Source organism: Macaca mulatta, chromosome 4 (assembly GCF_049350105.2).
Source record: "Macaca mulatta isolate MMU2019108-1 chromosome 4, T2T-MMU8v2.0, whole genome shotgun sequence".
Taxonomy (NCBI): domain Eukaryota; kingdom Metazoa; phylum Chordata; class Mammalia; order Primates; family Cercopithecidae; genus Macaca; species Macaca mulatta.
In genome coordinates, this window is record NC_133409.1 from 152,240,777 (window position 1) to 152,255,183 (window position 14,407).

A 14,407-nucleotide genomic window follows, 5' to 3' on the forward strand; every position below is an offset into this window, starting at 1 on the left:
CCCTACTATGTTGCCCAGACTGGTCTCTCCTGGGCTCAAGCAATCCTCACAACTTGGCCTCCCAAAGTGCTGGAGTTGCATGCATGAGCCACTGCTCCCAGGCCCTGAAGGCAATATTTTGGATAAACATTCTTTTAGCAAATTACATGTTTCTGCAGAGTATACTCAGGCAGTAGGCCATCAGTTTGCACCTCTATTATGCTGAACAACTGAGATAAGAATTGTTGCAAAGAAAGGAAGGGGACAAGCAAAGAACTGGCTGACAGTAACAAAGACTGGGAAACAGACAAGAAGAGACCCAAGGTGATGGGATGAAAAAAGAAAAAAACAGGTGGAAAGAAAAACATTGATGAATGCGATTGAGAAGAGATTGGGGGCCAGACACAGTGGCTCACGCCTATAATCCCAGCACTTTGAGAGGCCAAGGCAGGCAGATCACTTTGGGTCAGGAATTCAAGACCAGCCTGGCCGTCTCTACTAAAAATAGAAAAAAATTAGCCGGGCGCGGCAGCACATGCCTGTAGTCCCAGCTACTGGAGAGGCTGAGGCATGAGAATTGCTTGAACCCGGGCGCTGGCAGAGGTTGCAGTGCGCTGAGATCATGCCACTGCACTTCAGCCTGGATGATAGAGTGAGACCCCATCTCAGTTTAAAAAAGAGAAAAACAAAGAAGAAGAAGAAGAAGAGGAAGAGGAAGAGGAAGGAAAAGAAGAAAGAAGAAGAAGAAGAGACTGGGCAAGAATGAAGAAGAGAGGAAGAAAATATTGGGGCTCAGAAAACAATACCCCAAAGCGTGGCACCTTGGAATGCTGAGTACTTTGAACTAAAGGACATTGGGAAGTCTCAGAAGCAGCCTCGAAACCAAGATCCCTCTGATCTCCTGCCCCTCCTGTCTCTTGCCCCTGGTTCTCCCCTAAAGTGAGCCACAGAAGCCAGAATTAGTCTTCCCTAAGACAAGTCAGAAACCAGAACCCCTTTTCCCCAAAGCCAGCCATAAAAACTAGAATTATTTCTTCTACTGCTGCCTGTCTAAGACATGACCATAAAGAAACTGTCTGACCTACCCTTGTCTGACGGTGGGCCATAAGACCCTCATTCCAGAGGGGTCCTGTCCCATACCTGGCTGGAAGAAATGCTGCAACAGAGAGGCCAAGAAGAATCTGGACAGATAGGCCTTGCTGGATTCCCCCATTAGATCATACCTTTTCTGTCCATCATATTTCCACATGACCATCCATTCTTCATCAACTCTAAGCATTAAAATGGAGAATTTTCCCTGTGGGTCTTCATTCTTTTTTTTTTTTCTTTTTTTTCTTTTTTTTTTTTTTGAGACGGAGTCTCACTCTGTCGCCCAGGCTGGAGTGCAGTGGTGCAATCTCGGCTCACTGCAACCTCTGCCTCCCGTGTTGAAGCCATTCTCCTGCCTCAGCCTCCTGAGTAGCTGGGACTACAGGCTCATGCCACCACACCCAGCTAACTTTTTTTTTGGTGGGGTTGTTTTGTTTTGTTTTGTTTTGTTTATTTTAGTAGAGATGGGATTTTACCGTGTTGGCCAGGCTGGTCGTGAACTCCTGACCTCAAGTGATCTGCCCGCCTTGGCCTCCCAAACTGCTGGGATTATAGGCATAAGCCACCATGCCCAACCCCTGTGGGTTTTCATTCTAAAGGCTACCAGGACACATGAAACTTGGATTCAATAAATGTTTTTCTCTCGTTAACCTGTTTTTTGTTAGAGGACCATGGCTGAGACTTTTATGATGGAAAGGAAAGGTATCGCAGAAAAGGTATGCCCTTTTCTGCTCCTAAAAGGGCAAGGAAGGTGGAGAAGAAAGTGAGAAAAAGGAGATTTGAAGAGATAGAAGGAAGTGGGCTGCTATAGGTAAAGGGTGGAGATTTAAAGTCATTCAACAGGCTCGGCACCGTGGCTCACGCCTGTAATTCCAACATTTTGGGACGCCAAGGTGAGTGGATCACTTGAGGTCAGGAGTTCAAAACCAGCCTGGCCAACATGGTGAAACCCTGTCTCTTCACAAATACAAAAAATTAGGCCGGACGCAGTGGCTCACGCCTGTAATCCCAGCACTTTGGGAGGCCAAGGCGGGCAGATCACGAGGTCAGGAGATCGAGACCATCCTGGCTAACACAGTGAAACCCTGTCTCTACTAAAAATACAAAAAATTAGCCAGGCTTGGTGGTGGGCACCTGTAGTCCCAGCTACTCAGGAGGCTGAGGCAGGAGAATGGTGTGAACCTGGGATGCGGAGCTTGCAGTGAGCTGAGATCGTGCCACCACGCCAGTGCGCCACCGCACTCCAGCCTGGGTGACAGAGCGAGATTCTGTCTCAAAAAAAAAAAAAAAATTCAAAAAATTAGCCGGGTGTGGTGGCTGGAGCCTATAATCCCAGCTACTTGGGAGGTTGAGGCAAGAGAATCTCTTGAACCCAAGAGGTGGAGTTTGCAGTGAGCCAAGATCACACCACTGCACTTCAGCCTGGGCAAGAGAGTGAGACTGTATTAAAAAAAAAAAAAAGAAAGAAAAAGAAAACAGAAAAAAACAGAAAGAAAAAAAAAAAGTCATTCGACAGAAAGAGACGGGAATATGCAGGCACTGTGGAGAGAACAGTGGCTCTATGTGGTTAAAGGGAAGCCCACAGGTTTTCCAGCCTTTGGGAGTCTGTGCTGTTATCATTTATATACAGGTTTTAGTCCACGGTTCCTGGCTTATAATTCCCATTGCCCTTGTTACAGTCTGTTGTTGTAATGTTGGGTGCTTTAGGCCTCAGAAGCAGACCTCAATAAACAGAATCTCTCTGACCTCCTGCCCTCATTTCATCTGCTCCTTTATCTCTCCAAGGCAGGAATCTTTGCCCATCTTTCTGTCTTTGACCTACCCTATCTGACTATAGGTCATATGACTCCCATTTCAGAAAGGAATGGGAGGAAGAAAGACTGCACAGAGAGGCCAAGAAGAATCTAGACAGGACTTGCTGGGTTTCCCCACTCTGTCTGTTAGTATTAGATCATGTCCTCTTTGTCCAATCACATTTTGACATGGTTGTCCATGCTTCAGTCATGCCTGTTCAGTGAAGTCTCCATAAATTCCCAAGAGGACAGGGTTCAGAGAGCTCCTGGAGAGCTGAACATATGGAGGTTCCTGGAGGGTGCTGCACCCAGGGAGGGCACGGAAGTTCAGTGCCCCTTCTCCCTGTGCATCTCTTCATCTCTAGCCTTTGTAATAAACCAGTAAACGTAAGTGTTTATTTAACTGAACCCAGAGAGGGGGTTGTGGGAATCCCAGCTTGAAGCTGGTGGGTCAAAAGTTTCCAAGGCCAAAACTGTGACCAGTTTGGGGGGGCACAGTACTGGGGACTGAGCCCTCAACCTGTGGAATTTGACGCTATCCCTAGGTAGATAGTGTCAGAATTGGATTGGAAGACACCCAACTGGTGTCTGCTGCAGACTTAACTGCTTGCTTGATGTGTAGAGACAAAACTCCTCACATCTGGACACAGAAGCTTTCTGTGTCGATTGTCATGAGTAAGAGAGTAGGAAAAAGCACATTGAATGTTGTTTTTCCCACACAGAGAGCATCACTTTTTCTTTGATAGTTAAATAACTCAGGCCCACACTTTTCTACAGCTGCAGGAAGTCCAGGGCCCTGGCTCAGGAAGTGGCGCCATTTCCCTGGTCAATATCACCTCTTGCTTTTCCTTTCTTTCAACACTTCCCTGTGGGGGTCCAACGCCTTCAGCCCTTCCCTTTCTTTACCAGCTGACACTGGAATAGGGGTCAACACAGCTTCAGTGGAGGCTTGAGCCATGGGTAGGCCAGCCAGAATTCTACAGGGGACAAGTAGAATTCCATACCAGAGATGACCATTCCTAAAATAATCTCTATGCAAGGTGCCCTATTCTGGAAATTTCTCACCACCTCTCTGCTCTAGGAAGACACCCTTTCTCTTCATTGTGCTCAGCAATGGGGCATCTCTTTGATCAGACTCTGCCTGAATTTCATGTAGTCAAAGAACACATTAAAATGTTTTCTTTCATACAAGAACCCCAGAGGGGCTGGGAACTAGAAGAGTTGTATTTATTTATTTATTTATTTATTTATTTAGAGACAGAATCTTGCTCTGTTGCCTAGGCTGGAGTGAAGTGGCACGATCTCGGTTCACTGCAACCTCCACCTTCTAGGTTCAAGCAATTCTCCTGCCTCAGCCTCCTGAGTAGCTGGGATTCCAGACACCTGCCACCATGCCTGGCTTTTTTTTTTTTTTTTTTTTTTTGTATTTTTAGTACAGACAGGGTTTCACCATGTTGACCAGGCTGGTCTCAAACTCCTGACCTCAAGTGATCCGCCCACCTCGGCCTCCCAAAGTGCAGGGATTACAGGCAGGAGCCACCGCGCCCAGCCAAATTTCTGTATTTTCTTTTTTTATTTATTATTATTATTATTTTATTTTGAGATGGAGTCTTGCTGTGTCACCAGGCTGGAGTGCAGTGGCACAATCTCGGCTCACTGCAACCTCCACCTCCCAGGTTCAAGCGATTCTCCTGCCTCAGCCTCCTGAGTAGCTGGGACTACAGGCAAGCGAGACAACTCCCAGCTAATTTTTGTATTTTTAGTAGAGACGGGGTTTCGCTATGTTAGCCAGGATAGTCTCAATCTCTTGACCTCGTGATCTGCCCACCCTGGCCTCCCAAAGTGCTAGGATTACAGGCATGAGCCACCGGCTTTTATTCTTATTTTTGAGACAGAGTTTCACTGTTGTCGCCCAGGCTGAAGTGCAACCTCCCCCTACTGGGTTCAAGTGATTCTTCTACCTCAGCCTCCTCGGTAGCTGGGTCCACAGGCATGTGCCACTACGCCCGGATAATTTTTTTTTTTATTTTTAGTAGAGACGGGGTTTCACCATTTTGGCCAGGTTAGTCCCGAACTCCTGACCTCAGGTGATCCACCCGCCTCAGCCTCCCAAAGTGCTGGAATTATAGGCGTGAGCCACCACACCTGGCCTAGAGCTGTATTCTTGATGATGGAGAGCAGTTTCCTTCTCTCTGCCAGGCCACACTGTGCACGGCCATTGCATCCTGAATGGTGCTCTAGTTCTTGAGACCTACAGAAGCCATTTCCTATTTTCCTTACTCACCTGTGTATCCTTAGGCAATGTCCATCCCCTGAGGTAACTTGGGTGTTTCTCTGTCTTTTGCAACCTGAGAGAGCTGAATACCTTCACATTGACTTGTTTGTAGAAGGCAGTCAGGTTTTTGTTTTACTTTGCTTTCTAGTTGGATCAGATAAGAGTTAACAGAAAATGACCACAGTCTAGGTCACTTGCTCAGTGATCAAGTTGTGAAAAAACTGAAATCACTTTATATATGTGTGTATGTATATATATGTGTGTTTATATGTGTACATATGTATATATGTATAAATGTGTATATATGTGTATATATATGTGTGTGTATATATAAATATATATATAATTTTTTTTTGAGAGAGAGTCTTACTCTGCTGCCTAGGCTGGAGTGTAGTGGTGCAATCTTGGCTCACTGCAACCTCCGCCTCCTGGGTTCAAGCGATTCTTCTGCCTCAGCCTCCCAAGTAACTGGGATTACAGGTGCCTGCCACCACACCAGCTAATTTTGTATTTTCAGTACAGGCAGGGTTTTACCATATTGGCCAGGCAAGTCTGGAACTCCAGGCCTCAGGTGATCCGTCTGGCAGCCTCCCAAAGTGCACCCAGCCTGAAATCACTTTTGACCTGGAAGTCACCTTTTTCTGTGCTTCTGAACACATGGCAACCTTCCAGCCACTTGCCCAGCATCCTCATGTCCCACTGTTTTCTCCCAAATCTGTTCTCTTCCCCTGCGCCTCCTCCACTCCTGCCCCTTTATCTCCAGCACACGTTCCTCTTCCTCCTCCTTTCTCATCTAATTATCCAACAGATATATGATGAGAGGCCACATGTGCCAAGCACTGTGCTGGCAACAGAACAGACAGAGGGCAAGACGGAGCCCCTCTCCAGCCGTGGGTCCCTACAGCCCAGCATGATGCCTGCAGTCAGAGCCAAGCACACTGCTCACATCTGAGCTCAGCAGATCTGGGCAGTGAACGGGAGTAAAGTGAGTCTTTAGATGCAAAAGCGAACAGAAATACAGGCTGTTATGAGCCTTTTTTTTTGTGGAGGCCACAGACTTAGATGTTTTGAGCCTGGAATCTGACGTCACACAGACCCAAATCCCACTACTTACCGATTGTGCGACCTTATCTCTGGGCCTCTTTTTCCTTCTGGAAGTAACAACCCTAGCCACTAACAGGTCAAGATTAAATGATTTATTCTGTATAAAGTACTTAGCACAGTACCTGATGCCTGGTGGTAGAAAATAACCACTAAATTGTAGCTGGCATTAATGATATGGATCTGCACTGGGAGTTACATGAGCAGAAGATGGGTTTCAATCTCGTATTCACTCCTCCCTTCCTCTGCCCACTTCTCTACCCCCTGACTCCAGTCTTCTCCAGTTAGAAAGGTAGAAATTCCTAATGGAAATCAAGAGCAGGGGAGGGGTGGAAACAGGAAACATGAGTCATCAATAAAAACTGGGCTCCAGGACAGGCGCCATGGCTTATGCCTGTAATCCCAATACGTTGGGAGGCGGCCGGACAGATCACTTGAGGTCAGGAGTTCAACACCAGCCTGGCCAACATAGTGAAACCCTGTCTCTACTAAAAATACAAAAATTAGCTGGGCTTGGTGGCAGGCGCCACCATTTCAGAAAGGGTCCCCCATACCCTGGAGGAAGAAAGGCTGCACAGAGAGGCCAAGAAGAATCTGGACAGGACTTGCTGGGTTTCCCCACTCTGTCTATTAGTATTAGATCATATCCTTTTTGTCCAATCACATTTTTACATGGTTGTCATTATCATAGTAATCCCAGCTACTCGGGAGGCTGAGGCAGGAGAATCACTTGAACCCAAGAGACAGAGGTTGCAGTGAGCCGAGATCACACCACTGCACTCCAGCCCAGACAACAGAGTAAGACTCTGTCTCAAGGAAAAAACAAAAACAAAAACACAAAAAACTGGGCTCCTGAATGCTCCACACGCGTGAGCGGCCATCCCGCTCCTGAAAAGCAGCTCTCCAACCCCCCGACCCAAGTAGAGCTGGGCCCTCCTGGATGTCTGCAGGATCCACTCCAGCTTGAATCATTCTCTGGACAGGCCTTTAATGCACTCTGCCTCAAGCCCTAAAGGTCGTAACTCCCTGAATGGCTGGAAAAACACTGTGCTGAAATCACAGAGTCCAGGAAAGAAAAACAGGCCACAAAATGGAACTAAACACAGGAGTTGAACAGATGTTTATTTTGATCCATGTCCAGCTTTGGCCAAGAAAATAATAAAATGTCCAGGAAAAATCAAGTTGAAGGGAGGGGGTGGGAGAGAGGAGCTAGTAATATCAAATTTGAGACTCTATATGAAAAAGTATAAAAGTCAATCCATTTATCATAGCATACATACAAAAAGATAAATTCCATATGAGACTTTAAAAAACAAAAACCACACAACATTAAAGGGAAATAAATAAATTCTTCTACAGTTTGGGAGTAGAAAAGGCTTGCATAACTATGGCTAAATCTTCAGCTGCAATTGAAGAGAAAGAGTCATAAATTTTGGCCGGGCATGGTGGCTCACGCCTGTAATCCCAGCACTTTGGGAGACCGAGGCAGGCAGATCATGAGGTCAGGAGTTCAAGAGCAGCCTGGCCAATATGGTGAAACCCCGTCTCTATTAAAAAATACAAAAATTACTTGGGTGTGGTGGCACACCTTGTAGTCCCAGCTACTCAGGAGGCTGAGGCAGGAGAATCACTTGAACCCAGGAGGCGGAGGTTGCAGTGAGCTGAGATTGTGCCACTGCACTCCAGCCTGGGTGACTCCATCTCAAAAAAAAAAAAAAAAAAAAAAGAGGTGATAAATTTAACTACATACAAATTTAAAAGCAAAACCTTTTGCAAGGAAAAAATATTGCCTTAACCAAAGTAAAAATACAAATGGTGGCTGGGCACGGTGGCTCGAGCCTGTAATCCCAGCACTTTAGGAGGCCGAGACGGGCGGATCACGAGATCAAGACCATCCTGGCTAATACGGTGAAACCCCGTCTCTACTAAAAAAATACAAACAAAACTAGCCAGGCAAAGTGGCGGGCGCCTGTAGTCCCAGCTACTTGGGAGGCTGAGGCAGGAGAATGGCATAAACCCGGGGGAGGCGGAGCTTGCAATGAGCCGAGATCCGGCCACTGCACTCCAGCCTGGGCGACAGAGGAAGACTCCGTCTCAAAAAAAAAAAAAAATACACATGGCAAACATATCATGGACAAATGGTTAAGATTCCTAATACATAAAGAACTTCTAAAAGTAGAGGGATCCCCTAGTCCATAGCAAGTGTTAAAAAATAATAATAAAAGTAGAAGGAAAAGAACTGGATAAGAGACATGAACAAACACTTCACAGAAAAAGAAATGTAAAGGGCCCTATAACATGTAAAAAGATGTTTAACCTTGATTCCAATAAGAATACAAGGCAAAATCATACTAAGGGGAGGCCAAGGCAGGAGCATAGCTTGAAGCCAAAAGTTTAAGACCAGCTTGGGCAATGTGGTGAGACCCTGTCTCTCCAAAAAAGTAAACATAAAAAATTAGCCAGGCATGGTGGTGCATGCCTGTAGTTCCAGCTACTTGGAGGGCTGAGACAGAAACATCACTTGAGCTCATGAGTTCAAGGTGCACTCCGACCTGGGCAAAAGAGCAAGAACTTGTCCCAAAAACAAAAAACAAAACAAACAAAACAAAACAACTATCCTAAGGTAGCATATTTGTCAATACATGTAGTTGGCAAAGCTATAGGGAAACAGGAATTCTAGTACATTGTGACTAGGAATGCAAAATGAGGCAACCTCTATGGAAGGGAATTTGACTGGCTATCTCTAGCAAAGTTACATATGCATTTCCAGCAATACCATTTCTAGGAAACTATTCCAATACATCACTGGCAAAAATATGAAAAAGTATTTGCATAGACTATTTATTGCAGCTCTGTTTATAATAACAAAAGACTAGAAATAGGCCGGGCATGGTGGCTCACACTGTAATCCTAGCACTTTGAGAGGCCAAGGCAGGCTGATTGCTTGAGTCCAGGAGTTCAAGGCCAGCCTGGGCAACATGGTGAAACTCCATCTCTATTTCAAATTTTAAAAACACATAAATAAATAAATAAAAACTAGAAATAACCCAAATGTCTAACAATAAGGGGCTGCTTGAATTAAATGTGAAGTACTATGGAGCATTAAAAAAAGAATAAAGAATATCTCTACATACTGCCATGGACTGATTGACAGCACCTACTGTTAAGTAAAGAAAGGTCAAACTGTATCTCAATGTTCATTTAAAAAAAAGAGAAGTGGGGAAATCTGGATGCTACTTTATATCTAAGAATATATACATGTATATACATGTATATATTTAAATTTCTAAAAATCGAAAGCAAAAAAAAAGACTAGGCTGGGCGCGGTGGCTCAAGCCTGTAATCCCAGCACTTTGGGAGGCCGAGACAGGCGGATCACGAGGTCAGGAGATTGAGACCATCCTGGCTAACACGGTGAAACCCCGTCTCTACTAAAAATACAAGAAAATTAGCCGGGCGAGGTGGCGGGCGCCTGTAGTCTCAGCTACTCGGGAGGCTGAGGCAGGAGAATGGCGTGAACCCAGGGGGGCGGAGCTTGCAGTGAGCCGAGATCTCGCTACTGCACTCCAGCCTGGGAGACACAGCGAGACTCCGTCTCAAAAAAAAAAAAAAAAAAAAAAAAAGACTATCCGCACAGTGAGTTAGTGATACAATTACAGAGAAAAAAACTGTCTCAAACAACTTTAGACCACTGCAATTTGATTGTATATTCCTAGTGAGACATACCCTAAGGACAAAAAAGAAAGAACTGAAAGAATAGTTTTATTGTGGAGGCAAAAGTGGCTCCATCTTGGATGCTAATCTGCCATGTTGACATCTGATTAGCCCCAGTCCCAGGAATGCCTCCTGATTCCTACTTTATTTACTGTCCCTAGTGTAAGAATATATCAACCTTGATGTTATCACACAAATTATAGGCTGTGACGCACATAGCATTCTAGCCTGTTCTGGATAGTTGCTTTTGTCTTGCACTAAGCACTTATACTCTTTCCCTATGGTATATAAGCCTTGAGGGTAACAGTGCGAGATCTACCTGTCTTGCAGCTGCCCAAGAGCAGGCTTCTGTCTGTAAGTTCCTCAGTGAAACACGCTTTAGCAACAAACTGGACTTGTCCACCTGGTTCTTCGGTTTCTCAGCTCCTTTGACCTTTGGGGGCCGCTTTGCATGTATGGCCGTTTCATGGAAAAGCATTATCATATTCATGGTGATAATATTGATGTTGTTATGTTAAGCCTGTGTGTAAGTATTGAGGGACAAACATTGGCGGATTTGGAAACTAGAATATTCGGTTGGGAGAAAAAAACAGATGCAAGATATATGAAGTTATGTAACACTGAGAGCCTCTATTTGAATGGAAAGTATTAGTAAAAATATTTTCCTTGATCCTAGAGCTGGTAAAAAAAAAAAAAATTAAAAAATAAAGACTTAGTATAAACAGAGAATGAGTTTATTTTTAAAATATGTTTATATTTTCTTCCCACTAAAAGGCCCTAGAAACAAGGACCAACCCAGCAGCAACGAGCATCCCCGGCACTCTGTGATTTCCCTTCAACTGAAATCAGATCTTGAAGAAATGCTTGGCTCTCAGACTGGGAACGGAAATGCACACGATGTGCTTGGATATCTAGTCAAATCAGAAACTCAAAAAGCTATCAAAGTCTCTTTGGACTGTGTCAGAAAGAGGTGAAAAGACTCCCACTTGCCGAAGACGGGACAATTTGAGCATTCATAAGACTAATAACTGTAATAGACTACAGTGAACTGAAGTATATCAAATATGTTTCAATCCATGATTTCATAATGGTATCTTAAATAACTGGTGACTTGTGGAGGACTCTATGTAGCCAACTCAACAATTTGAAAAGTAGTAATAAAGAGAAATCCTTTATTCTGCCTTTCCTATAGAAACCATAACTGAACCCCATGGTTGATGAAGCAATTTCTCTTACACAAGCAGTCCACCTGATAACTGAAGAAAGGAGCGAGTAGGGCAGGAGAGTGGGGTGTGGGGGAGAAAAAAGAATAAATACCTAAATGAAGAAAGAAAGAATAGAATTCCAATATTGCCATTTTGCAACTCCTAATGAAATAATGGATTAGTCAATGATCACGAATGACTTAGAACATCACCAAAAGAGACGGACACAAGCAGACAGCATGTACCTCTGGGTGAACACTCACAACATTCCCTGAGAAGGGGCCCTGCAAAAACAAACACTGAACTTCAATCTGATCAGACCTCTAGATGAAATTAGCAACTTACAAGACGTCAGTGATCAGAGGAGTGTCTGACATAGCACCTCCAGGATAGAATCAGCAAAACCCAGACTGGAAAGCTGTACAGTACCAAAAAAAATCCATTTTCTCCAACAAACCTATTGCAAGAGGGGGAAAAAATGAGAGGGCTAACCTGTATATTAAAAGAGATATAACCAACAACAATCAGGTCAGGCAAGGCACATCTATAATCTCAGCACTTTGTGAGACCAAGGCAGGTAGATTGCTTAAACCCAGGAGTTCGAGACCAGCCTGGGCAATGTGGTAAAACCCTTCTCTATTAAAAAAAAAAAATCAGCTGGGTATGGTGGCTCATACCCAAATCCCACTTCTGGGATTACAAATTACAATCCCAAATTTGTACTCTCAAATCCCACTTTTGGAATTACAGACGTGAGCCACCATGCCCAGCCTTCAATCTTGAATTAAAGTAAACCTATTACAAAAAAATATGAGGCAGGGTATGATGGCTCACATCTGTAATCCCAGCATTTTGGGAGGCTGAGGCAGGCAGATTGCTTGAGCCCAGGAGTTCAAGACCAGCTTGGGTAAGACAGGAAGATCCTACAAACTACAAAACTACAAAAATTAGCCAGGTGTGGTGGCATGCACCTGTAGTCCCAGCTACTGAGGAGGCTGAGGTGGGAGGATCTCTTGAGGCCAGGAGGCAGAGGTTACAGTGAGCTGAGATCACACCACTGCACTCCAGCCCGGAAGAATCTGAAAAAAAATCTGAAACTCCTAAATTCCAAGCTATTTTGCCACTATTTTCTGAGCCTAGGAATCTGCCGTTTTCAGTAAAGACCACTTCAGAGTCCAGAACGACAGGGTTGGACCATCTCCCTCCAATTGTCTCTTTACTGATCATGATCACCTCTCCCATTCTCTCCCAGCCTCTCCTCCTACCAGCACAGAGGAGAGAACCAGGAGAGTGGAGGATTCAGCCATCCAGAATGATGTACAGGCAGGGCGCGGTATCTCCTGCCTATAATCTCAGCACTTTGGGAGGCCAAGGTGGGTAGATCACTTGAGGTCAGGAGTTCAAGACCAGCCTGGTCAACATGGTAAAACTCCGTCTCTACTAAAAATACAAAAACTAGCCAGGCATGGTGGCACATGCCTGTAGTCCCAGCTGCTTGGGAGGCTGAGGCAGGAAAATCACTTGAACCAGGAAGGCAGAGGTTGCAGTTAGCTGACATCGCACCATTGCACTCCAGCCTGGGCAACAGAGAGAGATTCTGTCTCAAAAATAATAAATAAATAAATAAATACAGAATGAGGTGCAGACAAGAGGTTCCCTGGAAGTGGTTCCAATTCATACTCTTACACATCTGGAGCATAGATTTTGGCATTATTGGGGATGCCCCCAAATGAACAAGTTCTGCTGATGTGATGTGAGTAGATGTTCCTGATCCCAACTGAGCCTGTGATTTGGAAAGAGAAGTGTTCAGGATACTTCTCCAAATTCCACCAGCAGCTAGAATAACTGTAAATGATGCACTGTAGGACTCCACTTTGAAAAAACTCTGTGTCCATGACCTAGATGCTCCTAAGTCAGAAGACCTAAGAATTAGCCAATATCCCCACCTATGCCTACTACAGTCTCTCAAATCACTCAACATTTCCTAGATTCAGTTGCTACTTCTGCAATAAGGGATAATATTTTATCTAGACCAGGAACTAGACTAGGATACCTCTTGAGGTCCCTAACTGCTTTGAGCTTTAACCTTATCAGATACAATACAGAAAGGAACTCCTTATTTCAGAGAACAGAATAAACAGCAGGACCCAAAGAAGGGCAAGAATGGGCAAGTTAGGAAGTGTCACTGGACACATGAAGCCAAGGGCTGAACCTGGTAGGCAGACACTAATTAAACAAATGTAATACTTACTGAGCTCTTACTACATGCCTGCTGCTAGGCTAGGTCCTTTGTATGCCTCATCCCATTGTTACCCTCAACAATCTATAGGTAACAACCCTCACTTCCTTCTCTCAAAGGAAACCTCACTCTGACATCTCAGGAACATGTCTCTTACGTATTTCCTATTTCAAACACCTGGAAGTTATATGTAATAACTGAAGTTTCATGCAATGTGTGCAGCAAAGATGCTGAGGGACAGCCCAGGTCTAATGTGGAAGGTCTGAGTTCATGGGGTGGGAGGGGTTGGGGGGGTCAAAGACCTCCATAATACGATGAACAAAGGTTCTTCCATCTTACCTTCAAGCAGCAGCCTATCTAAAAGAATTTGTCATCTTTGCAAAAGACATCCAGAAGACTCCAAGCTTCTCCCGCCAGAGCTTTGTGTTTGACAGGAGCCATGACCAGCCATTGTTACTTCCCAGTGGCTCATCTGGCCATCTACTATGTTGAGTTTTTTGTTTGTTTGTTTGTTTTCAGAAACTCCAGCAAGCAACACCTGAATCACATCTCTAAACAAAGGTTTGTTCCACCTCTTACAAGTTTATAATAAATGAGTGAGGCTGAAAATGGGTTATATGTATTTGCAAGAAGTCACAATGTAATGGGTAATTATAAAGCAATTATTTTTTCTCTATCATTTCCTAACAAGAGTCATACCTTGAAGTTTCAATAATTACATACTGATAGTGACACATAAAAAAGTGGAATTTATATGGGAAGCAAAGATGCGAACTATATTATGTGGATTTTTTTTTTTAATGAGATGGGGTTTTATTCTGTCATCCACGGTGGGGTGTAATGGCACGAACATGGCTCATGACAGCCTTGACATCCCCAAGCTCAGGTGATACTCTCACCTCAATTTTTTAAATTAAATTACTTTTTTTTTTAATTTTTAGTAGAGACAGAGTTTTGTCATCTTGCCCAGGCCAGTCTCAAACTCCTGGACTCAAGCAATCTGCCTGCCTTG

At 44.4% G+C, this 14,407-nt stretch overlaps 1 protein-coding gene and 1 long non-coding RNA gene across 2 annotated transcripts in view; one reads left to right on the forward strand and one right to left on the reverse strand.

Annotated features, from left to right (window-relative positions):
• The window catches only part of LOC144340512 (uncharacterized), a 46,416-nt gene extending 34,607 nt beyond the window's left edge, over window positions 1–11,809 (forward strand). Inside the window, exon 6 of the long non-coding RNA XR_013416696.1 lies at window positions 10,726–11,809. This is a non-coding gene — a long non-coding RNA (uncharacterized LOC144340512). The remainder of the gene's footprint in view (window positions 1–10,725) is intronic.
• Window positions 1–14,407, reverse strand: part of DDR1 (discoidin domain receptor tyrosine kinase 1) — a 112,454-nt gene that overhangs the window by 84,687 nt on the left and 13,360 nt on the right. The gene's annotated exons all lie outside the window — the stretch shown is intronic.